Raw genomic sequence first — 23,690 nt, forward strand, 5'->3', positions numbered from 1 at the left:
GCACTCCAGTCTGCTCCTACACATCTGAGCGATATTTGGTTAATGGAAGGGTATATACTTACAGTATTCTGGTGGTGATCTTTCTGTTGGCCAAGGAGTTCAGGCTTGGATCAACTCAAGTCACTGTAGTGGTGGTGGCACTATTATCCCATGCTTAGGACACTATTGCTTATGGAGGATGTCCAGAAAAATCTTGGACTTCTCCTTATAATACCTCTGTGCTCTAAAAGGACAATTACCCTCACCTTCTCCAACCATACTTCTCTCACCCTCAAAGATCTTAGGATAAAGAATTGGTGCTCAAATGACTTCTCAGGTATTTCAGTCTCTGCTCACTGACAGAGCTGGATCCTACTCTAGGCATCTTAGGCAGTTCCTTTGGACCTTCTGGCTGGGGGCAAGGGACTAGGGCTCTGAGGGGATGCCACAACATTTTAACTAAACAATTAAACAAAAGAGTTTACATTTCATCTTTAAGGATGCATTCTGCATCCTTAGTATGATTCACACACAACATTTAGACTTCCTTTTAGGGCTTTTGATTTTTCACACATTGGAACTTCTCCAAGAACCAACAGAAAACTGAACTTGGAGAAATGAACTGCTGCTTTACTGCAGCACAATCAGGAGACAAACATTCCTTCAGCAGGTTGAATGCATGTGTATGAGCTTGGAACTGCTGCTTTGCTACAAGAGACAAGCTGTTTGTGTGCATAATGCCCAGTTCAGAGACAGCAGCTTAGTTAACTTGATCAAGCTCAAACCCTGTACCTTGGCTACAGGAGACAAGAGCCTTAATTCTCTACATCACCTGCCAGGTTGCTCACTGAGTTATCAGATTTGAGTGAAATGTGCTGGAATGGGCAATTTTGTCTTTTATTGGTTCCTACATCTTGTTTCACTGCTTAAATGAAACAAATCCTAAAAATACAAGGGTGCATTTTCAATGAATGTGAGTTCCAGTGTATTTTCCATGTAAGTTTCATTTTCAAGGAATGTGAGTTTCCGTGCATTTTCAATGAATGTGAGTTTAAAAGAAAGATAAGTTTACTGTTTCTCATGATGTCTGCTTCAATGTGCAACTGTTTTGTTTAGCAAATGGCTGTCAGTGTTTGTGCTATAAAATTTGAAAGCACTGTCAGCAGCACAACAGGTAGTACACTTGCTTTTGTTGTTGAAAATTGTGGGTTTTACTCCAACACCATGCAGATGGATTGCTGATACTGCAATCCACTTTATGGGTGAGGGGAGTGTTGTCCTTTGGATGAGATGCTAAACTATGGCTCCATTTGTCTGTGTTAGTAGTAGGTGATGTGATAAATTTTACATCCTCCTTAGCTATGAAGAAGAGTACGGGGAAGCTCCCCAATGACTGGCCAAATAAGTACCACCAAGGGTCACTCCTGAAAAAATGCTACTAGCCTAGTAGAACTAACCTGGTCAACGATTGATATTTAAATTCAGCATGTTAAATTAAATACATATCTGTGCCTTCATTTCAAAAATAAAGAAGAAAACAGTAAACAAGTGGGTCTCCTTCAGTGGCGCCATTTATCTTTTGGCCTGCTTGTGATGAGGAAGCTTCCCCAGACCCTTTTCAGTGTGTACACCTGCAATATACTTGGTCTACCTGCATCATCGCAGCTCGGGCTCCCCCCCCCTCCAGCAACTGCAACATTACCAGATAAAACCACTGCTATGGTCTGGTTTCTCCCTACAGTTATTGCAAGCCAAGAATAACACTTTTTAATAAGGATACCTACCAGACAAATCTGCATAGCACACTTGGTCTACCTGCATCATCGCAACTCGGGCCCCCCCCCAGCAACTGCAACATTGCCAGATAAAACCACTGCTACAGTCTGGTTTCTCCCTAAAGTTATTGCAAGCCAAGAATAACAATTTTTAATAAGGATACCTACCAGATAAGTCTGCATAGGTGACTTGATATTTACAGTTCTTTTTATTAGCAGATGTGGTCCTTAACAGTTATGTTGTAAACATTGTGACTAGTTATTTACATTTCATTTTACAGCACATTTGTTACTTTTACTAGTTATTTTTTAAACATTGCTTTGACTGACGTGCACACCTGCAAGGGCTCCCCCAGGCAGCTATAGCTTTGTCTATTGCCACTGGGTGGCATAACTTAACAATATACTTGCTGTATCTTGTCTCAAATAGATCTCCCTCCACACTGAATACTTGTAAAGTAAGCCAAGTACCATTTACTTGGGGTAATTTTGTCCCCCAGATAAATTTACCTTCCTTTGTACTAGTTGCACACCAAGGCCATACAGTAGTGTTTCTGCAACTAACTGCTTACGCTACTAATTTCCTGCTTCTACCTCTTCCTTGCTTACACTTACATTACAGCTCCAAGGCTTCCACTTATTATGCTGATTGCTTTTCTTTGCAGTCTTTTGTGAGGGGGTGGGCCAGATCTCTACCTGCTTTTTCTGGTTATACCTTCCCCCATTTTGTATCTCCCTCCTCCCCCATGCACATTAACTAGTCTATATTAGTGGGTCTCCTTGAGCGACGCCATTTTGAAAGTTATCTTTTGGCCTGCTTGTGGTGAGGAAGCTTCCCCAGACCCTTTTCAGTGTGCACACCTGCAAGTAATTGCCTGCAAGTGTTTAAGCTCTTCTCAAATGTTTGTGGTGCACCTGGTTTAACAGGCATGTTTATGTTTTCCAACTGAAGTACTTAGCTAACTTTATGTAGTCTAGGGATCTAACTGATGTAGTGATTGCTTTTACTACAGAAACTGTTTACTCTTACATATGCTGTTATGCTCACAATAGTCTATGGGACTAACTGAAGCTGTGACTGCTTTTACTACATAAATTGTGTGCTGTTAAATATGCTGTTATGCTTACAAGGAATTTGTCTGGAGACTTGTGTTATGTGATGCATACAACTACAGTAAACATGTGCTACATTCTCCATACTTTCCTCACCTCTGAGCTTACCTACCTAACCACTGATTGTTCTTCACAATCTTGCCTTCTTTCTTCGCCTTGGCTCTACCTGCTCCATTCGCCCTGCGGGCTCATTCTGCTCCCCTACCCTACCCCCAATTCCCAACCACCCACACTGCTCCTACACTTATTCTAGCCATAAGTCTAACCCATCTCACCCAATCCACTCTTATCTCCTCACTATCCCCTTCCCTCCCATCCTCCAATACTCCCTCAGTCCTCCCCATCCCTAATCCTTAAAGCTCTAGATACACTTCCATACTCCTCCCTCCTACACTGTCACCAATAATACTATTACATCCTCAACACCTAACCCCCAACTATTACATTATGCCTAAACCACACCATGTCTCTTCAAACCATTTTCATCATTTCACTTAGCCTTCTACTCCTAATACCTCTATACCATGCTACCTCCTATTCGTCTTACAAACTACCTCTTCTTTCCTATCCCTCTTCACCCCACCATCACCCCTAACACACATAATAACTCTGCCACATCTCATTTCCACACTATATCCTCGTCCCTAGTGCTTCCAAACCCACTTCTCTGCTTTAAACTAAAACTCCTATCCTCCTCAGTGAAACGTCATATTCCCAAAGCACTATTGTACCTCCCACCAAACTCTAGGAGCAAATCCAAACCCCTGCTCTCATTCCCATTTAACTGCCTATGCCTAGCAGGAGACATACACCCCAACCCAGGACCTAGTACCAGCAGCAATCCATCTCCCCCCATTACCACCCATACTACCAACCCTAAATATCTCAAGATCTTGACCATCAATACCCAGAGTCTAAGAAACAAATTAGCCCACTTCCACCCTTGGCTATCTCATACCCAACATGACATAGTAGCTGTCTCTGAGACATGGCCAAAACCCAACATTTCAGACTCTGAAATACTATCCCCTGGGTTTCAAGTACTTAGACAAGACCGCCTAAAAAAGAAGGGTGGAGGAGTAGCCTTAATCTACTCTAGCCTACTCTCCATCACTCCCTACCAAAATCTCATTCCACAGTTCAACAACGCTGAACTAGTCATAGGAAATCTCAAACTAAATAACCAAAAAAGCATTTGTGTTATAGCCCTCTATATCTCCCCTGGAAACAACATTAAAACACTTGAGAAAATTCTTCTATGGGCCTCATATAATATCAAGCTTGAGATATACATCCTAGGAGATGTGAACATTGACTGGAACAAAATTACTGCCAATAACTCTACCATTTCAATCAGTCTATGAAATTTCACTCAACTCACAAATGCTATAACCAGACCTAATAAAAATAACCCCCAGGCTCCATACTGGACTGGATCCTTGTTTCCCACCCAAACAAAATCTCCCACACTGGCACCTTACCAGACTCTGTCAGTGATCACTTACCAGCCTTCATCCATAGACCAACCCCCTCATCTCCTCATCTACACCAATATATACATACTCAGAATCTCAGCAACTTTAACCCTACAACTTTTTCAAATTCTCTCAAACTGATAAATTGGGACACTCTACATACTACCTCTGGACAGTGCTGTCAAATTCTTCAACTCAACCTTCTTAGACACTCTTAACTCCCATGCCCCTACAAGAATAAAACATATAAAAAACAATTCCACCCCTTGGCTTAGTAAAGATACCAAAACACTCATGCAACAAAGGGACAAAACCTGAAAACTCTACCATCATAATAGGCACCCTGACACCTTTCTTAAATATAAACAACTTGGCAACCTAGCCAAAAAACGCATCATACAAGACAAAAAAAGCATACTATATTAAACTCCAGTCTAATCACTCCTCTAACCCCAAACAATTCTGGAAATCCATCAACTCACTTCTCAACCCAGGCACCAAAAACAACCCTTGTCCTGACACTAGTAAATCTGACCCAGAAATAGCTACTCTGTTCAACCCCTTCTTTACTAACTCTATAGCAGAACTCACTAAAACATTCCCAAACAACAACAACTCCCCCCCACATCAAACCCTCTGCTCAACCTTCCACCCCAAACTCACCTACCATATTCCACCTCAAACCCATCCCCATCTCATATATAAAAAAACTTCTCTCTAAGCTTAAACCTTGCTCCAATGACCCTGACAGCAGACAGCATCACCATCCCCATTAGCATACTCATCAACAGATCCATACAAGAATCATATGTCCCCAAACTGTGGCATGCAGCCTTTATCATACCATTCCATAAAGGAGGTAAAAATAATAACATCTCCAACTTCCAACCCATAGCGATTCTCTCCCCTATTTCAAAAATTCTTGAGAAATGCATCCACCTCCAGCTCATGCCATTCATTACACATAACCAACTCCTCACCCTAACACAAAATGGGTTCTGTCCTGGCTATAGCACAATAACAGCTCTTCTCTCTTTTTTAGACATTGTAAACCATGCCTGTGACTCCAGAGAACTTGTATCCACAGTCCTCCTTGACCTCTCCAAGGCTTTCGATACAGTCTCCCATACCCACCTTCTTCACCACCTTTCCAATTTTAACCTCTCACAAAACACCATTACCTGGTTCAGCAGCTACATCTCTGACAAATCTCAGGCAGTAAAATGGAAGACTGGCACCTCAGCCTTCCTTCCCACCCCAACCGGGGTACACCAGGGATCCATTCTCGACCCTATGCTCTTCAATATCTTCATTAATGATTTTGATGCAGCCATTCCTAACACTAAGATAGTACAATATGCAGATGACTCAACTTTAGTTTGCTCTGCATCCAACCTCCCTGAACTCCAAGCAAAAACTCAAACTGCCTTCTCAACTACTGTGAACTGGATGCTCCAAAATCACCTCTCTTTGAATACCAAAAAATCAAAGATCCTTCTGTTCTCTCCTTCAAAATCTATCCGCGTAGACAAAACCTCTTTCAAGATTACAAGCCTTGCCAACTCCACTATAGAAGTTGTTCCTTTTGCTAAACTTCTTGGAGTTGCTATTGACGAACACCTAAAATACAATACCCATATTCAGCTAAATATAAAGAAAACCCATCAGAAACTTGGCATGCTGTACAGAAACACCCACTTCCTCTCCCCCTCAACAAGACAGACCCTCGGCATTACCTTCTTACTACTTTCACTAATGTATGGTGCTCCCCTACTAACCAACCTATCTTCCTCCATCTCTTCTAAACTAGAATCCTGTTACAATAAAATCTCAAAGTTCGCCACCACTGCCAAATACTCCACTCGCCACTGTAAACCTCTCCACCAGCTGCAATGGCTAGAACTCCCAAACTACCATGACTACCTCCAACTCATCACCACTCACAAGTTTATTTTCAAACCAACTATATGCCCAGCACTAACAAACATCTTAATATTATACACCCCAAACAGAACTCTAAGATCTACCCACCAAAATCTAATCTCTATTTATAAACCAAACCTATCCTTTTCTGTCGCCAAAAATGGAATTCTCTCCCTCCATCTCTAATAATTTCTGAGAACTCTGAACACTTCAAAACCCAGCTGCATTCTTACCTCTCCCAAAAATGGAAATGCAATTGCACTCCACCTACCTGACCTGCTTAATACATAAATACTTTATAACACACAAAGTTTGTTGTTCCTTACACACTATTGATTAACCCTATGTACTGCCTTCATGCTAATGCTACCTCTATACCACTCTCAGAGGATTTAAACCTCTGTATTAATTTACCTCATGCTAATATTCATGCATAAAGAACTCATCCATGCTAATGTTACTTCTATATCATTCTCAGATGATTTAAACCTCTGTATTAATTTAACCTTGTACTACTGTTCTCAACCAGTAAACATGTAAATATGCTTTACATCCTTCTCCAAGCTGCTGTTTAACTTTTGTTTAGTTTTTGCTATTTTGTATGTAAAATTTGCTTAGTTTGTTTCTGTTTCCACTATGTATTGTACTTCATATTATGGCGCTTGGACTATGTATTATTGGAGCTTTTCTCCCCGGGCCTCCACTGTCATCAAACTGGAAATAAATAAATAAATAAATAAATCAATAACATGCTGACAGTTTTGAGAAGTGTTTATGGTAACTGGGGAGAGAGGGACAAGTAACTGGACATTAAAATATCTGTTGGGGGGCCTTTTTCATTTGTCTGCCTAGTGCCCCATTTGACCATGATCCATTTCTGCTCACAGACATTCAACTCATTTACACAATGGATGCCAAAATAATGCAATATAGGTACTCGTTATGGTTTTAGTGGCACTTTAAGGTGTGAATAATGGCAGCCATGGTTCACTCTGTCTGCTGCTGAAAATAGATGCTCTACAGTGACTCCATCTTCGGTGATTACTTTTTGGGATGACAGTTCACATACTCCAACAGTAATAGGTTGATTGAACATGCACAGAGCCAGCCACAGGTACTCTGGCATGTGCATGGCATCATGAAGAAATTAAAATGGTGTAATCAGGCTTGCTCATCACACAAATTGAGGGATTGTGATACAGTAATGAAATGAACACTAATTAGCATAATCAGTCTTGGCCAGAGAGGGAGAATCTACACAATAAAAGTGCAACAAGAAAAGGAGATCTTCATTGCAATATGGATGAAAACAAACAAGTGACTGTTGTTTGAACACTGCATACAGTTGCTACTAAAGAAGGTATCTACTTACGAAAGTTATATTGTAGTTTTTATACCCAATTCTTTGTTGAAGTTTAACATTTTATGAGCTGTTTAATGAAAAGGTATAGAAGTGAAAACAGTTTTCAATGTATTTAAATCTATTGCTCAAAGCTCAATCAGGGGAGACTTTGCATGTGTAATGGTTGTAGTAGCGTGCAGATACTTTTCGGTAGGTTACAGGAACATAAGTCTACCATACAGCGACCCACTCTTGTGTACCTGTAACACATGTGATTAGTCACATCATTTGTACCAGTTAGTAGTGTAATGTTTATATGCTTGTCAAGTTGCATGGTTGTTAACTTGCAGTCATGTGCTGGGATGGGGGAGGAGACTGTGCTTAGGACATAAATAATGCTTGACATTCAGGTAAAAATTGTTTTGTGGCTGCACGTATGTTAGTGTCCAAGGATACTAAAGTGTGGCAGATGCCTATTTGTATAGTTTTCCTGTAAGGATTTATAAGATCCATGTTGGAACACAGCTGTTAATTCCATTGTTTTCCATATCAACAAAGCAATGCCTACGATATAGGCATAGGGAGCCACATCCACCTTCAACCCATATTTATGAAGGCAGAAAATAAAGTAGAGGCCATCTGTTTCCATAGTTGATGGCTATTTGCAGTGAATTCCACTGACCAGCCCTTCTGTGCCAATGCCTCTTGGGAAATTGTCACCAAAGCAAATGTTGTGGGTAATCAGAATTATAATTAGGATATAGTCCGCTGCCAAGCAATCAGTTTGAGCCATGCTGCCACCAACAGAGCCAAGGCTATGGCATAGTGACAGGTGGCTGTCCATTTATGAATGGAAACATAAGAGTTCCTGGCTTAACTTAACATCAGGACCACATCCACAGAATTTCTAGGTGTGATGCTGAATGTCAGGGCAGAGATGGATAAGCCCCAGAGAATTTCCACTGATAATGCCCTAGGTATGCAGTCCTACTATCACTACCTACTCAAAGTTTTTAGCTTTTGGTCACATTACAGTTTATAATACCTAAGGTATCAGCAAAGTTATAACTTGATATTATATTTTTATAGTTGTAGGAATATGACTTGCATGTGCACTTGTGGTGCTGGGTCATACTTACATTGGGTATTTTTTGTTTTGGTGTATTCACAGGTGGATCATTCTCTGGCACCAGTACTGTGGAACTTCTCCCATCTGATGTTGAAAGGATTTGTAGCCTCAGATAATGATGGCGGGGATGAGTTGACACAATCAAGGGATGCACAGTGTATGCTGAATATAGGGAGTGTAACTCCCACATCCACTACTGAATATGGACACGATCTCTATGTCTGCACATACCGGCACACACTACATCTGAGTGAGGAGAGATTGAGGTGGACATTATAGATCAGGGAAGTGTGGTGGCCCCTGTAGAGACATGTCTGAATCTGCCAATAGCTATAGTGGGCAGGAGAGTCCTTACAGGGAGTATGATACCAATTCTTGTAACAGGAATGGTTGCAGCCTTTTTCTTGGGGTTGGTGTGTCAGTAGCTACTATGCAATGTATGTGCATAGCCATTATTGAGGCACAGGTGAGTTTCACCAGAGCCAGTACAGAGGCTGTGAGGGAGATCCAGGCCATGCATGCTGACATATGGGAGAGCATGGCCAGTTTGTGAAATTTGTTTGATAGCATGAATCACACACATTGGAATGTGCAGTGTCGACTCTGGATAAGGATAATCCTTGTGGCCAGTCATCTGGTATGTCCTCGGATGTTAGCTAACTTGGCCAGGGATGAGCAAGATTCCATTCATGCAGTGCTAGCACTACCACTGTAACACTGGTTGTGGATGTGTCTACACCCAGAAGAGACTACCCCTCCTGATCCTGGTCCTGGTCATGATGGCACCTTCTCCAGAAGGTGTTGATCACAGTCAGGTAGCACAACAATATACAGCCAGTGTCAAGGGAGAGCCAATACAAAACCTGGCATAGTCAGATCTTCTCTCATGCATGGGGGAGCACATGGGAAGTTGAACATTCTGTCATGCATGCTCTGGACCTATCAGGTATGCCAAGGTGCAGTGCTGCATCTCATGCTGAGACTGTGTCCCTGCAGCAAAACGCACAAACACACACACACACACACACACACACACACACACACACACACACACACACACACACACACACACACACAGTAGCACAGCCCCAAGCACTAACAACATACCCGATGATCCTGGCCCTTCTGCACATTATCACCCCAAAACAGTTCTCAGATTGCACATACATGCACTTTTTACTTTTTATATTGCTACACCTCAGCACTCACACTAACATGCTTCTCCTTGAAAGACATGCACCCCTGTTCTCCTTTGCCCATCTGTGCATATGATGGTAACTGTGCCCTGCTGTGCCTGTGTAAATTGTTACCTGGATTTCCTGTTTGATGCAGAGTGTGGCTAACCTATGCATGGGTGAGCACAGTCTGGTATTTTTCATGTATCAGTTTTACCAAGTGTATCCGCTTAACTCTTGAATAGTTGAGTTGTAGAGCTATGTACAATGCAATGCTTCTTTGCTAGTTCCATAGCATTCTGTGACTGCCACTGTCTGGCGTGGTCATCTCCTGCTGCTGGCTCCTTCTCTTACTCCTGTCTTAGCTGCTGCAACTTGTGATGCTGGGGACTACAGTCCCTGCAAGGTACCAGTCTGCTATAGCTGCTTCTTAAATGTATGTTGTGTAACATAGTAAACATAGTAAGTATTTTGGCACACATGGCAGGGTCATACTGCAGAGTACCACTGAATGCTTTGAGGCAATGAAAATATGACTTCAGCAGCCCAAGAACATGCTCTGGGATGTTTCCAGTTTGTGATAGTGCATGGTTGTAATCATGGTCAGTTTGGTTATGTGGATTTCTAATTGGTGTCTAGAGCCAAAGTTTCAGGGCATATACAGTAGCATAGTTTCAGAGGTTCATAGGTTGGTACTAGGCTATCGGCCCTAGGGCCTATACAAGCCTAGCCATAACAATTCCCTGTCTATTTCTTCCCACAGTATTTACTTCCCTGGACCCCTGTCTAGCAGGGAGATTGAAGTGATCCCTGGGGTGAATTTCCTATCTCCCATCCAATCATCAAGGTTCCTTTTGAAGTGGGCCAAAGAGGCACTCTGTTTGACATGTATGGACAGTCTATTCCAGAGTCTGGGGAGTCTCTGGGTCAGGAACCTATCCCTCTAGCATGTTTTGTTCATTGTGATGACAAGGTTTAGATCCCTGGAGTGTGTGTCTCTGAGGGATTGGGACTTCTTTAAGTGTAGCATGTCCAACAGCTCTGGGTTTGACATGGCCTTGTATGTTAAGCAGAGATCGCCTCTGAGTAGACGATATGTGACAGAGTATAGGTGGAGTTTTTTTAGATGGTCAGCATAGGGCATCTGCTTTAGGCCTGTGATTCTTTTAGTGAGGTATTTCTGCGGCCTTTCCAGTTGTTGCAGATGTCTTGAGAGGTACATACCAAACGGTGCGTTGTATTCTATAATGGGTCTAATGAGGGATGAGTACAGTGGGACAATGACCTCTTTTTTTCTTGATGAAAAGCCCCTAGTGATGAGGTGTGCCACATAGAAGGATTTCTTGACTGTTGTGGCGATGTGGTTATCGAAGGTGAGACCACTGTCCACCTTTGTCCCTATGTCTCTTATCACACTTTCGGTGTTTAGTGTACTGCTACCTATGTGGTAATTCAAGGGTACATGTTTTTTCCCAAAAGGGATAACTATACATTTCTTGGCATTGAGCTTGAGCCCATGGCTCTGGCACCAAGCATCTGTTTCTGTAAGGCCCTTTTGTAGAATATCCACATCATTTGGGGATTCAATAATGGCTCCCAGTTTGCAGTCATCTGCAAACTTGTTAGCCAGAGTCCCTTAGTGTTGGCCTGTACTTCAGGGAAGTAGATGCCAAACAAGAGCTGCCCCAGGACTGAACCCTGAGGTACTCCACTTGTCACTTGTCTGGAGCAGGATTTGGAGTCGGCTACTTTTACAGTGTGGGTTCTGTCAGTAAGCCAGTTGGCAACCCATCGAGTGACATAGGGATTAATGCCTAGCTTAATAAGTTTAGCTATGATTCCAGAGTGGGGGATGGTGTTGAAGGCCTTGGCAAGGTCCAGATAGGCTGTGTGGACCACCATACCCTTATCCACAGCTCTGGAGACTGATTCGAAGAAGTCAATCAGGTTCAGGAGACAAGATCGACCCTTTATGAACCCAAACTGCATGGGGTCCAGTATTTGAAGGTTGCCAATGTCTTTGTTTATAAGTTCCATGATAATACGTTCCATGGCCTTGCAGATCAGGCTCATCAGACTGATGGGGCGGTAGTTCCTGGGATCCAAGGTGGAGCCCCCCTTGTGGAGTGGGATAACTGTAGCTGTGCACCACTCAGTGGTTACGAAGCCTGAGGTGAGGCTGTGATTAAACATGACACTTAGGTGAGGTGCCATTTCATTTTGTAGTTCATGTAGTACACAGCCTGGGATGTCGTCTGGTCCCATGGATGCTGTATTCTTAGCTTTGGAGAGTGCGTTTTTTACCTGTGTGGTCATTATTACTGGAATTTTGCAATCTTTTGGTAATGAGATGGGCCCTTTAGGGGGTGAGAGGGGGTGAAGTTTGCACTGAATTGATCTGCCAGGATATTGGCAATATCCTTGGGATCAGTATATTTAATGCCATTCTGTTGTATCTCAAAGCAGATCTCAGCATTGCCATTTAGATTCTTGACATAGCTAGAGAATGCCTTGTGGTTGTCTTTGGAATCTTTGTCAATTTTATTTTCGTAACTAGCTTTGAAGGATTTTATGAGGGATCTCAGCTTCTTACTGAGGCTGGTAAGGGAGTTTTTTGCATCCTGGGCTTTTCCTCTTTTCTGCAACAATTTCTTCCTTTTGTTCTAAAGTTTGTTTATGGCAAGGGACTAGCAGACTGGCTTCCTTTTTTTGGAGGAGAGCATCTTGGTTCTGTTGGGGATGGCACGATTCATGCACAAGTGGATGTGCTCGTACAGTATCTTAGTGTAGGATTCAGCAGTCGAACTTTCAGTTACCATCTGCATGGGTGTCAAGAAGTTTGTCACTTCTGACTTGAGTAGCATGAAATTGGCTATGGAGAAGCTATTTATGAGTTATCCTTACTGGGGGATGGTGGTGGGATGTGGATGTCAAGGGTGAATAGCTTATGGCAGACCTGACCAATGAGGGGCTGACCATAGGTGTGGAGCATCGATTTCCCATGTTGGTAATGACCAGGTCTAGGATATTGGAGCCCCTGGTGGGACTAAGGATTAGTTGATCCAGGGCGTTGGAATTTATGAATTCCAAGAACCGTTGGGCAAAGGTGTTGGTACATGAGTAATTTTCCCAGTTAATTGCAGGGTAGTTGAAATCACCCAGTATTAGGGTGTTTGGTTGCATCTTAATATTTTCCAGTATATTTAGAAAGGTGTAGTGAGAATCTTGGGGCATTGTGGGGGATCTGTGGCAAGCTACAATTTGGATTGCAGTCTTACCTAGTGTTAGTTGCGCCTGGGGAATTTCAGATGCATTGTGCTGGGCAACTAGCCTGGTGTTGTGAATATCCTTGGTGAATATGGACACTCCTCCACCTTTAGTGTTTCGGTCTTGGTTTGGTGGTCGAAAAGTGTGGTAAGAGTTGTAGCCTGGTATTGCAGGGGTGCTCTCTGAAGCCTTGAACCAGGTCTCAGTTACTGCACAGATATCGATGTTCTCCATTTTTAGGTGTGCCTCAAGAGAGTGCATTTTGAGGTTTAGACTTCTAGCATTGAGTAACATTACCTTCAGATTTTGCATGCTTGTTCCTGTTTCGTGGTGATTTTGTCCTTTGAACTTTACCTAAAAAAAGCACTATAGGGGTAGCAAGAGCCTTAGCCAGTAACCTGAATCCCAGGATCAACAGGTGCAGTCCATCTCTGGCAAAGCATTGTGGTCTGTTGATCATGTCATCCAGGCAGACAAATATTGGATCCCCTTTGAATGACACCAATCTTTTGTCCTTATACTGTGGTATCATTCTGGTTGAAGGCAGGATGCTACTCAGGGCTAGGGTCATGATCTGAGAGCTCTTCCATGTCTCTTTTCATGTAGTCCAGGTAGGTACATCTCAAGTCATTCACTCCAACATGGACAATGACAGAGTCATATTTGTACTTGTTGTGGAATGACTTGAGTCCATGCGTTATGTGGTGGATCCTGGCACCCGACAGGCAGCTGACTGTAATTTTCTCCTTGTTCAGCCTGGTGACTTCCCACAGAGGCACCCAGAAGATGCCTCTGTGGGAAGTCACCCCTTGCAAACTATTGATAGAGATCAAATGAGTGCCATATGTCGGAATCATGGAAACTGCCTGGGTGGCTTGCGCACACATAGTAGATAATGATCTGTGCATAACTGACCACCTGCCAGTTCATGGAGTAATAACCTTTGTGGTTCACTTACCTCTTCCTTAGTTCACCAGATAAGGCCTTTAAATCAATGTAGGTACAATCTATGGTTCCCAATACCTCAGGGAAGCTGGCTATGGCATAGACGCCCCACATGGTGCTTGCTCTCTCCACTGGTGTATGTGTGAACCACATCTGTACCATCATATTCTGAAGCATGGCATTGCAGAAGTGGTGGAATGTTCTTGAGGCAGAGGGCTGAGATATCCTCCCTGTGTCCCCAACAGGTCTCTGTAGCCAATATAAGTAAAGCCACACATCACTTAGTATCCAATGGGATGGGTATGCCATGACTCCCATAGGGCTGCAGATGAGACCAACACGCCACATGGTGTCCCTGTCCACATGGTAGCAGTCCATATGTCACTTTTCATGAGGGCATAAAATCTTAAGCACAGTCAGAAGAATTAGCTGTTCTGGGATTGATTTCATACAACATCAGCTGCAGTGGCTAATATAAGAGCTTCTAGCAGATGCACATTTATAAGAGCTGCAGCAGTCCTTAACATTGTACACTGGCTGCCTTTGTCTGAACATGAACATCTGGCTATGTACAAATATACAGTGGGTACAGCTTCACAGCACAACATTTAAACATTTGTGAATCACTCTGCCATGTTGTTTTTTCTCATTAGCATATTTAGCACTTTGTTATGCAGTCACTGGCATATTATATAAAAAAAAGCATGTTATTACAGCTGGCTGAGAAGTTTTGCTGAGTTTTCTGAGCAACATGTACCTTGCTTGTCCCCGCTTGTCTCGCAACTTCACTTAGCATGATGTGGTGAATGTTTATGAATTCAGCTTTTTTCTTCAATTGGTCTCAGCATGAGGAAGTGGCAGTATGATAGATGATGTACAGTAGAGGTGAGCCATGTGTAAGATCCCTGTATTGCAGCAGAGGAATGTTTATCCTAATGCACATGTGCTAATAGGTAACCTTCAGTGCAGCAACAGAAAAAGCAGAAGTTGCAGCATGCTGGAAATGTGTGTGTGTGTGTGTGTGTGTGTGTGTGTGTGTGTGCAGATGTATGTGTTTATATTACTTCTCCTTGCTATAAAGTGCAATGCAAGACATTACTGCTGTAGTTGGAATCCTCAAATGTCACTTCTGCAAATCTTAAATCAGAATGTCAGAAAGCTATTTTGAAGGCTGTCTAACACAGCTACTTAAAGTTAATTAAAAACCTGAATTTATATATATGTGTGTGTGTGTGTGTGTGTGTGTGTGTGTGTGTGTGTGTGTGTGTGTGTGTGTGTGTGTGTGTGTGTGTGTGTATGCTTGTGTGATTGTATCATTGCATGAATGTGTCATTTTTCAAAATGCCTGGTCAGTTTTGTGTATTTCTTTTAATCATTTTTCAAATTATTGGTTTATTGGACTCATTCTCATCTGGCCCTCTAGTTATTTGAGACTGAGACCACTGGCAATGTGGATGAATTGTTGCACAGCATTTTACTGAGCCATTGTTTCAAACATACAATTTGCCTAAGAAAACTGCCTTTCCCCATCTCACTAAAAGAAACATCTGCCTGAAATTCAGATCTTACATCTATATTCAGAAACAAGAAAATTAAAGTTATGTCTTTATTTTTGTATTTTTGTGTGCTCTGTTTTTACTTCATTGTTTTATAGCTGTTTTTGTAATCAGGAGCTGTAATATACTTCATTTTTACTACTTTTCTCATTGTAGACTTATTTTACAGTACAGACAGTACTGGTTTACGTCTTAGTTTTGTAGTTGATTATGATGCAACATTTCAAGTATTTATCATAAAGAACTTTTTCTGGTTATTTAGGAAAAGGGGATCATATGACTGACATGGCAATTAGGACATGAGACTATTTAGAACTTGTCAGCAACCACCTTCATTGTGTACCTCTTGCCTCCCACTGGGCAAAACAGGTCAGGCCTGGGATAAATTCAGTGGTGCTTATCCAATCATCCAAGTTGTTTTTGAAATCTGTTTAACAGGTACTTGTAGTTTATTCTAGAGGAAGTAAACAGTGAATAATGAATATGTCCGTCCACTGAGTTTTGTTTATATATTGCTGGAAATTTAAGTTTTTAGTGTTTGCAGAGTCAATGGTATTATGGAGCTGGAGGAACTCCAAGGGGGCTAGGATCCTTAGGAAAGCAGACTTCACAGCAAAGATTTTTGTGTAAGAACCTATAAGAGGTACAGTACATAGACAGATTTAAGTGTATCTTGGTATCCTGGGGTCTTTAGACAATCAAGTGTTTAGAAAAGTAGGATTGAAACTCATATGTCTGGATGGATACATACCACTTGAGATTTCACTCAAAAGCAGTGTTAGTAGCATAACATGTAGTACATTCGCCTGTGGTACCTAAGGTTGTGGGTGCTATTCCTACACTGCTTAATGGACTGATAACATTGCAGTGCAACATGGGGCAGTTGATTTCACTCCTGAGTGTGCTGTCCTTCAGCTGACACATTAAACCAAGGTCCAGTCTGCTTGAAGTGGTGGTAACTCAGGTGGATGTAATTGATCCCACAGCACCTATCAAAAAGATTAGTGAAAGTTCTCTGATGCCCAGCCAAATACCCCTTAGTAGTATAAATAATACCATGGGTCTCCCCTGAAAAGAGGGTACTAGTCTAGTGGGACTAACTTGGTCAACAAAGGATAAATACAAATAATTTGTTTAATTAAATCTGAGTACAGAGGGATTGTGTCATCTTTTGATCTGAATAAGATGCACTGGGTTATCAGTTCTCCTAAACAGAAGGATTTCCTTTTACTACTGATACAATCTGCTGTTCACAAAAGGAGAATCAGATGCTAGCTATGTTTTAGACTTGGGGCAGAAGTTTTTTTTTAATTATTACCAAAAACAAGAATACTAAACATTTAACATTTAGTTTTAACCCCTTTTCGGTATAGCATTGGTTTGCAATGTTTAGTTCTTGTTGCAAGGAAGCTGTTATCAATGACTGATTTGGCAGTTAAGCTCATAGGCCAGGGTTAGTTGTCTGAAGGTCAGTGAAGTATATTCTAAACCAAAGGTGTCCCAAAACTGATTCATGAGATTCTCCACTCGTCACTTTTTTTTATTTTCTGAAGAAACACCTGCTACTTTGCATACATGCATTCTACCTTTAATCCATTTCCCGATCCATCTTCCCATGTATGGGTCTACACTTAGAGCTTTTACTTCATTAACAATACCTGAATGGGAAATAGTGTCAAAGGCCTTAGCTGGGTGGAGATAGGCTATGTGAACTGTATGATCTTTATCACAGCCTTTGTAACTTTCTCAAAAGCTGTGATGGAGGTCAAGGCTTAGATAAATTGATTACCTGGAAGCCAGGATGAAAGTCTCACTTTGCACATTACAAAAATAGTAAAAAGGGACCACTATTTATGGATCCAGGCACATGAATGCCAATATATCCCACCAAGTTAAACATTTTTTCTTTTAGAGAATACTGCTGCACAAACATAACAATGCACAATAACTGCTACTGACTATCTTTAGAGAATACAAGATTACACAATAGCAAAATATTTTTTTTAAATATTACTCAAGAAGACATTGGTTATGTGAAACAGATGAAGTCAGTATTTATAAAAGCTTCCCTTTGCTAGATCTGCATTTAGTTAGAAAAAAATATAGGAATGTGTTATTAACATAATATTGAACTTTGAGTACCATGAGTGATACTGTGATGTAAAAGGCTGTTTTAAACAAGTCACTATGGATTATCTGAATAATTCAGCATAGATGTTCTCTTTGTTTTTCTTCTAGTTTAAGAAACTTAATCACTGCACATGAAAAAAATGCACTGATTTCCTTTTAGTAAGTTAATTATATTAGCATTCTATGAATTGTATAGTTGAATGTATTTTTACAATTTGTTAACATGTATTTTTTGTTTTTCTCTTCAGTATTGGCAGTTTTTGGATTGTGAAGTCCCAAAGAGGTCTGTGAAGTTTTAGACATTGATAACAAAAGGACATCTGATCTGGTCTGCTCTACACATAGCTTATGAATGTAAAGGAATGCCCACAATAAAAGTCTCACTTCACCCAGAAATTCTGGGAACAATCACTACTAGCAGGAAAAGAACCAGTTTCTGTGTCTGCAGTTTAATTAATTGCAGTTAGAGATCTTTTTTTTTTTTTTCTCAAATCTTTTTTTTATTTTCAATTAAAATAACATTTACATAATATTTTTAAATATCATTTTAAACAACTATATACAATATTTATAATGGCCTGACTTTCAATTATATACACTGTATGTTATTAAATATAGAATTAACAGATCAGTTATCAGAGATACAATATCGATTACTGCAGAGTGTCCAACAAAGATATAACTTTCTTCCAAGGATTATTTACCAATGGCCTGGGATAGATTCGTAGTTCTTTGATTTTTATTTCCATCAATGCAGTTGTCTTCAGTAAAGTATAGAATTCTTCCAAGGTCTGGGGTGTATTTGAATTCCACCTTCTGGTTATGCATTTCCTAGATATAGCAAGTATTAACCATAACAAATACATTTTTGTCTTATTCAGGTAGGGACCTTCATTTACATTTAGAATTATCAATACTTTAGTTAAGGTAAAGGATTCATTAAATAAAGCTTGTAAAAATGATTGATTCCATTCCAATATGATTTAATTTTATTACATTCATAAAAAATATGAATCCAGTCTCCTTTATTTGACTTTTCACACCTCCAGCAAAAAAGTTTTGTAGTAGTACTGATCTTTTTAATTCTATCTGGTGTTAAAAATGCTCTATGTAAGTATTTCCAGTTAAATATTTTTCAGTACCGTGTATTAGATGTGTAATTAACTCATAATAAGATGTCAGTTTTAATTTCTTCTGTTAAGTGCAATGACTGACCTTTTGTTAAGAACTGCCAGTATGATGGTTTGGGAATTGTTTTATGTTATTAACTTTTTATATAGATTTGAAATGGAATTTTTCTTTTCACAACTATTATATATAAATTCATACAGAAAACTTATTAGATTTGGAATATCTTTAAATGAGGAATTATTAATTAATCTACATAAATCTTGAGTGTACATTAGAATGCTTTGTAAGGTTAACCAGTCCTGTGTTGGAATATTGTAAGCAGTTTTTATCATATGTATATCTAAAACATTTAATTTATTTACACATTGAAACCAGCATAAGAATCCATTTTGTTCCCAGGAGGTTATTGTTTCCCTATATATTTTGTGAGGAAAGTTCTTAGTGATGGTAAATGGGGTTAAAAGGTCAAACCAAAGTTTTAGATCTATGCATTGATAAGTTTCCTAAAGGAATTGATGTAATGATTAGTCAGTGTTGTTTTAGAAGGTTTTGTTATATTATATTGCATACTTATGCATAGTATGTACCAGGGTTTGTTTTATTGTCTACTATTAAATTTTTTTTAACAGATTTAATTCATTTGTTAATATAGCCATTGTTAATTCTTTTCAGTTGGCAAAATAATTTGGGTTTATCCAGTCTATTGTAATTTTAAGCACAGGTGCTTTTATATATGTTTCTATTTCTGGGAAGTTCAATCCTCCTTGTTTCCAGGGTCTAATATTATGAGTTAGAGCAACTCTATTCTTTTTGGGATACCATAAAAAATTTATTAAACATGAGTTTATTTCTTTAAGAATGCATCTTTCAGGAATTAACTGTATTGCTAATGCTACATATAGTATTTTTGGCAATAAGACCATTTTAATTAATTGCAATCTGTCTTCAAAAGTTAATATAATTTTGTTCCAATTTTCTATATATATTTTTATTGCTTCAATAATGTTTTTATAATTTATTAATATTGTTTTGTTTATATTTTTGCATAACACTATTCCTAAATAATTTAGTGCAAGTTCTTGTTTTCCTATGATGGATTTATCTGCAACTTGTAGTTCTTTTTTCTTACTTAAAAATATAAATTTTGATTTTGATCTATTAAAGTGTAGTCCTGAAATCTTATAAAATTTCTCCATTACGTCTTCTAGCTCTCCTAATGACTCTCTGGAGTTTGATAGAGTTAATAAAATATCATCAGCAAAAAGCATTATTTTAGATATGTATTGGTCATAGACTTCTATTCCTTTTATTCTTGGCTTATTGCATATTATTTTTGCAAGTATTTCTATAGCCAAAGCAAATAAAATAGGAGAAAGGGGGTATCCTTGTTTATTACCTTTTGTTATATGGATAGATTCTGAGGTGAAAGGGCCTAATTTAATGTAGGCTAAGTTATTAATATATATGTTTTTAGTAATAAGATGAAGGGAGGAGGAAATTCAAATAATGCTAAAGTTTTAAATAGATATTCCCAGCTGAGGGAATCAAAGGCTTTTTCTATGTCTAATCCGATTACAAGTGTTCCTCTATCTTCTTTATTCACATAATCTATAAGAGTAAGTATCCTTTTAATATTATCATGTGTGTGCCTGTTATATAAAAATCCAGTTTGATCATTATTAATTGTCTTTGAAAGTGGGATTTTCATTCTGTTAGCTAGTATTGACATGAATATTTTGTAATCACTTTTCAGTAATGATATAGGTCTGTATGAGGTGCAAAGGTCTGATGGTTTATTATCTTTTAGAATTGGTGTTATGAGAGAATATTTTCATGAGGGTGGTATTTTTGCTTCTGACTTGATTTCTAGCAAAGTTTTATGAAAAAGGGAGATTACTGTTGAAGGGAAGAGTTTGTACATTTCCGTAATTATACCATCTATCCCTGGAGCTTTGTTAGATTTACTTTCTTTTATCTTGTCAGCAATTTCTTTGTAGGATATAGGTTTTTGTAGGTCTAGTTTTATGTTTTCAGGATTTTTTTATATTGATAAGGTTTGTATCTAAGTTTATTTGGTTGGTATCTAAATCTTCTTTTTTGAAGTGTTCCATATAATGGAACCAAAATGCTTCAAGGATGTCTCCTATATCTGATACTTTTTTCCCTTTCTTTTCATGATATATACTACTAATGTTATTTGCTTTAGATTGTATTTTAATTATTGTAGATAAGTTATGTACATATCTGGGGGAGATGGCTAATGAGTTTATTTTTAAATTTTCCAAGGCTAGACAAGTTTTGCATGTTAGAATTTCATTATATTTTTTATTTAATTCCTCTATTTCTTTTTTGACTTCTGGACAATTTTGATTTATTTTAGATTTTGCTGTCAAGAGTCTGGTTTGCAAGTCTGATGATTCAGATTCCCACTCTCTAACTTTGTTTTTGTACCAGCTAAGGGTCTTACCAAATAAATACGCTTTTAATGAGTTCCAAACCATGGCTCTACTGATTTCTGTTGTATTATTAATTTCAAGAAATAGCTGTAGTTCTGACAACAACCAGGTTCTGAATTCTTTAATTTTCATGATATATGATGGAATTCTAGTTAATAGGATTAAAGGTTTAAACTCTGTTTGGAGCTTCATTATCAGAGTGTCATGATCTGAGAAGGGGCATGGAACTATTGAGAATTGAGGATTTTTGTTTGTAAATCTTGAACTACGAATAATTTGTCTATTCTGTTTTGTGTTCCAAATCTATGGTCTTTATGGGAAAATAATAAGGATTTATCATCTTTTACTTTAAAAGTGTCAATTAAATGAAATGATTCAATCCATTTTTTTAAGGATTTTGAAATAGTTGCTATGCGCAAAGACTTCTTGGTGGTTTCAGAAGCTTTTAAGGTACAATTAAAGTCTCCTCCCAGTATAAGATTTCCTTTATAATTGTTGGAAATAAAATCTAGGTGTTTTTTTAACCGTTCCTGCTCCAATTCCTGGGAACCAATATAGATTAGCTAAGGTCCATATTCTGTTATTAAATTTAATTATAACAAATGCTAGTAGACCTTCTTTGTCTTCATCTTTATAAATAACTTTTGGAGTGATTATGTTTTTCTTCCAGAGAATTGATACTCCTTTTGTCTTTGTTCTATAGAAGGACTGAGTTAAAACTGTATAGTCCTTAGGGTTCCAAATAAAGCTATCATTAGTCTTAAAATGCATTTCCTGGAGAAATACTACTTGTGCCTTATTTAGATTTAAATATTTTAGTAAGTTTGATCTTTTATTTGCATTATTTAAGCCATTAGTATTTAATGATAAGAATGTTAAATCCATTTCAAGTTATTGTTGGAAGAAACTTTTTGCTTCTTTTTTTATTTTGATTATAATAGTTATACCATATTCTCTGATAACATTAGATGTTATTTTTATGTGTGTAAACTTGGGAGCGTAATTTAATGTTCTTTCTTCTTTAAATAGAAGTAGGGTAAAATTCTGGTCAGGCTTTAAAAAAGTACTTCTATAAAACATTAATTTTAAAGTATCAAATACAAGTAGATATGAATTTCCCATTAAAAATGGAATGAAAGTCATTCCTAATCCAGTAGATAAAGATAGATCTATTGGATCATCACTCATACCTTTAACCAACAATATCAACTGAGCTCCATATGTTAAATTATTATATGGAGAATTTTCTTAAAAGAGATATGAAATTCTATATTATTCTATTATTGTTCTATAGTATTTTATATATCAGGATGGAATGTTAGTAGTGTAAACAATTATCACATTGATTTAGAAAATATCCAATATTTAGTTACCCTCAAGAGATCCCAAACATGTCAGATATATCATTTTGGATAAATTAAATGTAACAGAGGAGCATACACTAAATAAGCCAACAACAAATAGATTATTACTAAAATAATTTGACTAAAAGGACTCTACAGGAGACAATGAGTGATTACCAATGAAATATGAATTTACTGTAGGTGTACTGTCTTCCTTTACTTTCCCACTCTTCAGCTCACCAACTTCAACTTACACTTATGAAAAGACATGGCTTATCAGTGGTATCCTGACTCAGAGTAGAGGCACCCTACATTCTAGTGTGCAGTGCTTTTACATATTTATAGATTTACAAAGCAGAGTCTAAGAATGAACTATGATCACCCTGACAATTCCCATCCTGCATAGGGCACCTCCTGCTTCCAGAATAAGTAATCACATCAGGTCTAGAATGAATGTGAAGGTACCTATATGGTAATCAAGACTTACCTTAGGTAAGTATTAATCAAATAGTATTTAGAGCATCTTGGAGAGTTCTCGGGGCAGTTAGAATACTCTTAAGCCTCTCCTCCCTTGACCAAAAACAGAGATTTCCCTTCCCTTTCTTTCCCTTCTTTTAAATCAGCACTAATAAAAGAAACTCAGCAAACATAGGTAAACAGAAATAACATTCAGTAGTCCGTCTTGTACATGACTTGCAATTCATTAAACAAGTCAGTGACTAACATCACTTTAGAAAACATTATAGAGACAAATTAGAAATAATTTCCTAGCTCTTTAAATTTTCTGATAAAGCAAAAAGTTAACAATAAGCTATTTTAACTAAAAGTATAAAGCATTTCAATTTTTCCTTGCAGGTATACATTTCTACTTATATTGCAGTGTCAATCTATCTTTGAAATCTGTACAATACTTCACTTCTTCAAATCATTCCTTTTTCAATTCAGGTTTTT

Source organism: Protopterus annectens, chromosome 5.part0 (assembly GCF_019279795.1).
Source record: "Protopterus annectens isolate FY-2018-M chromosome 5.part0, PAN1.0, whole genome shotgun sequence".
NCBI lineage: Eukaryota > Metazoa > Chordata > Ceratodontiformes > Protopteridae > Protopterus > Protopterus annectens.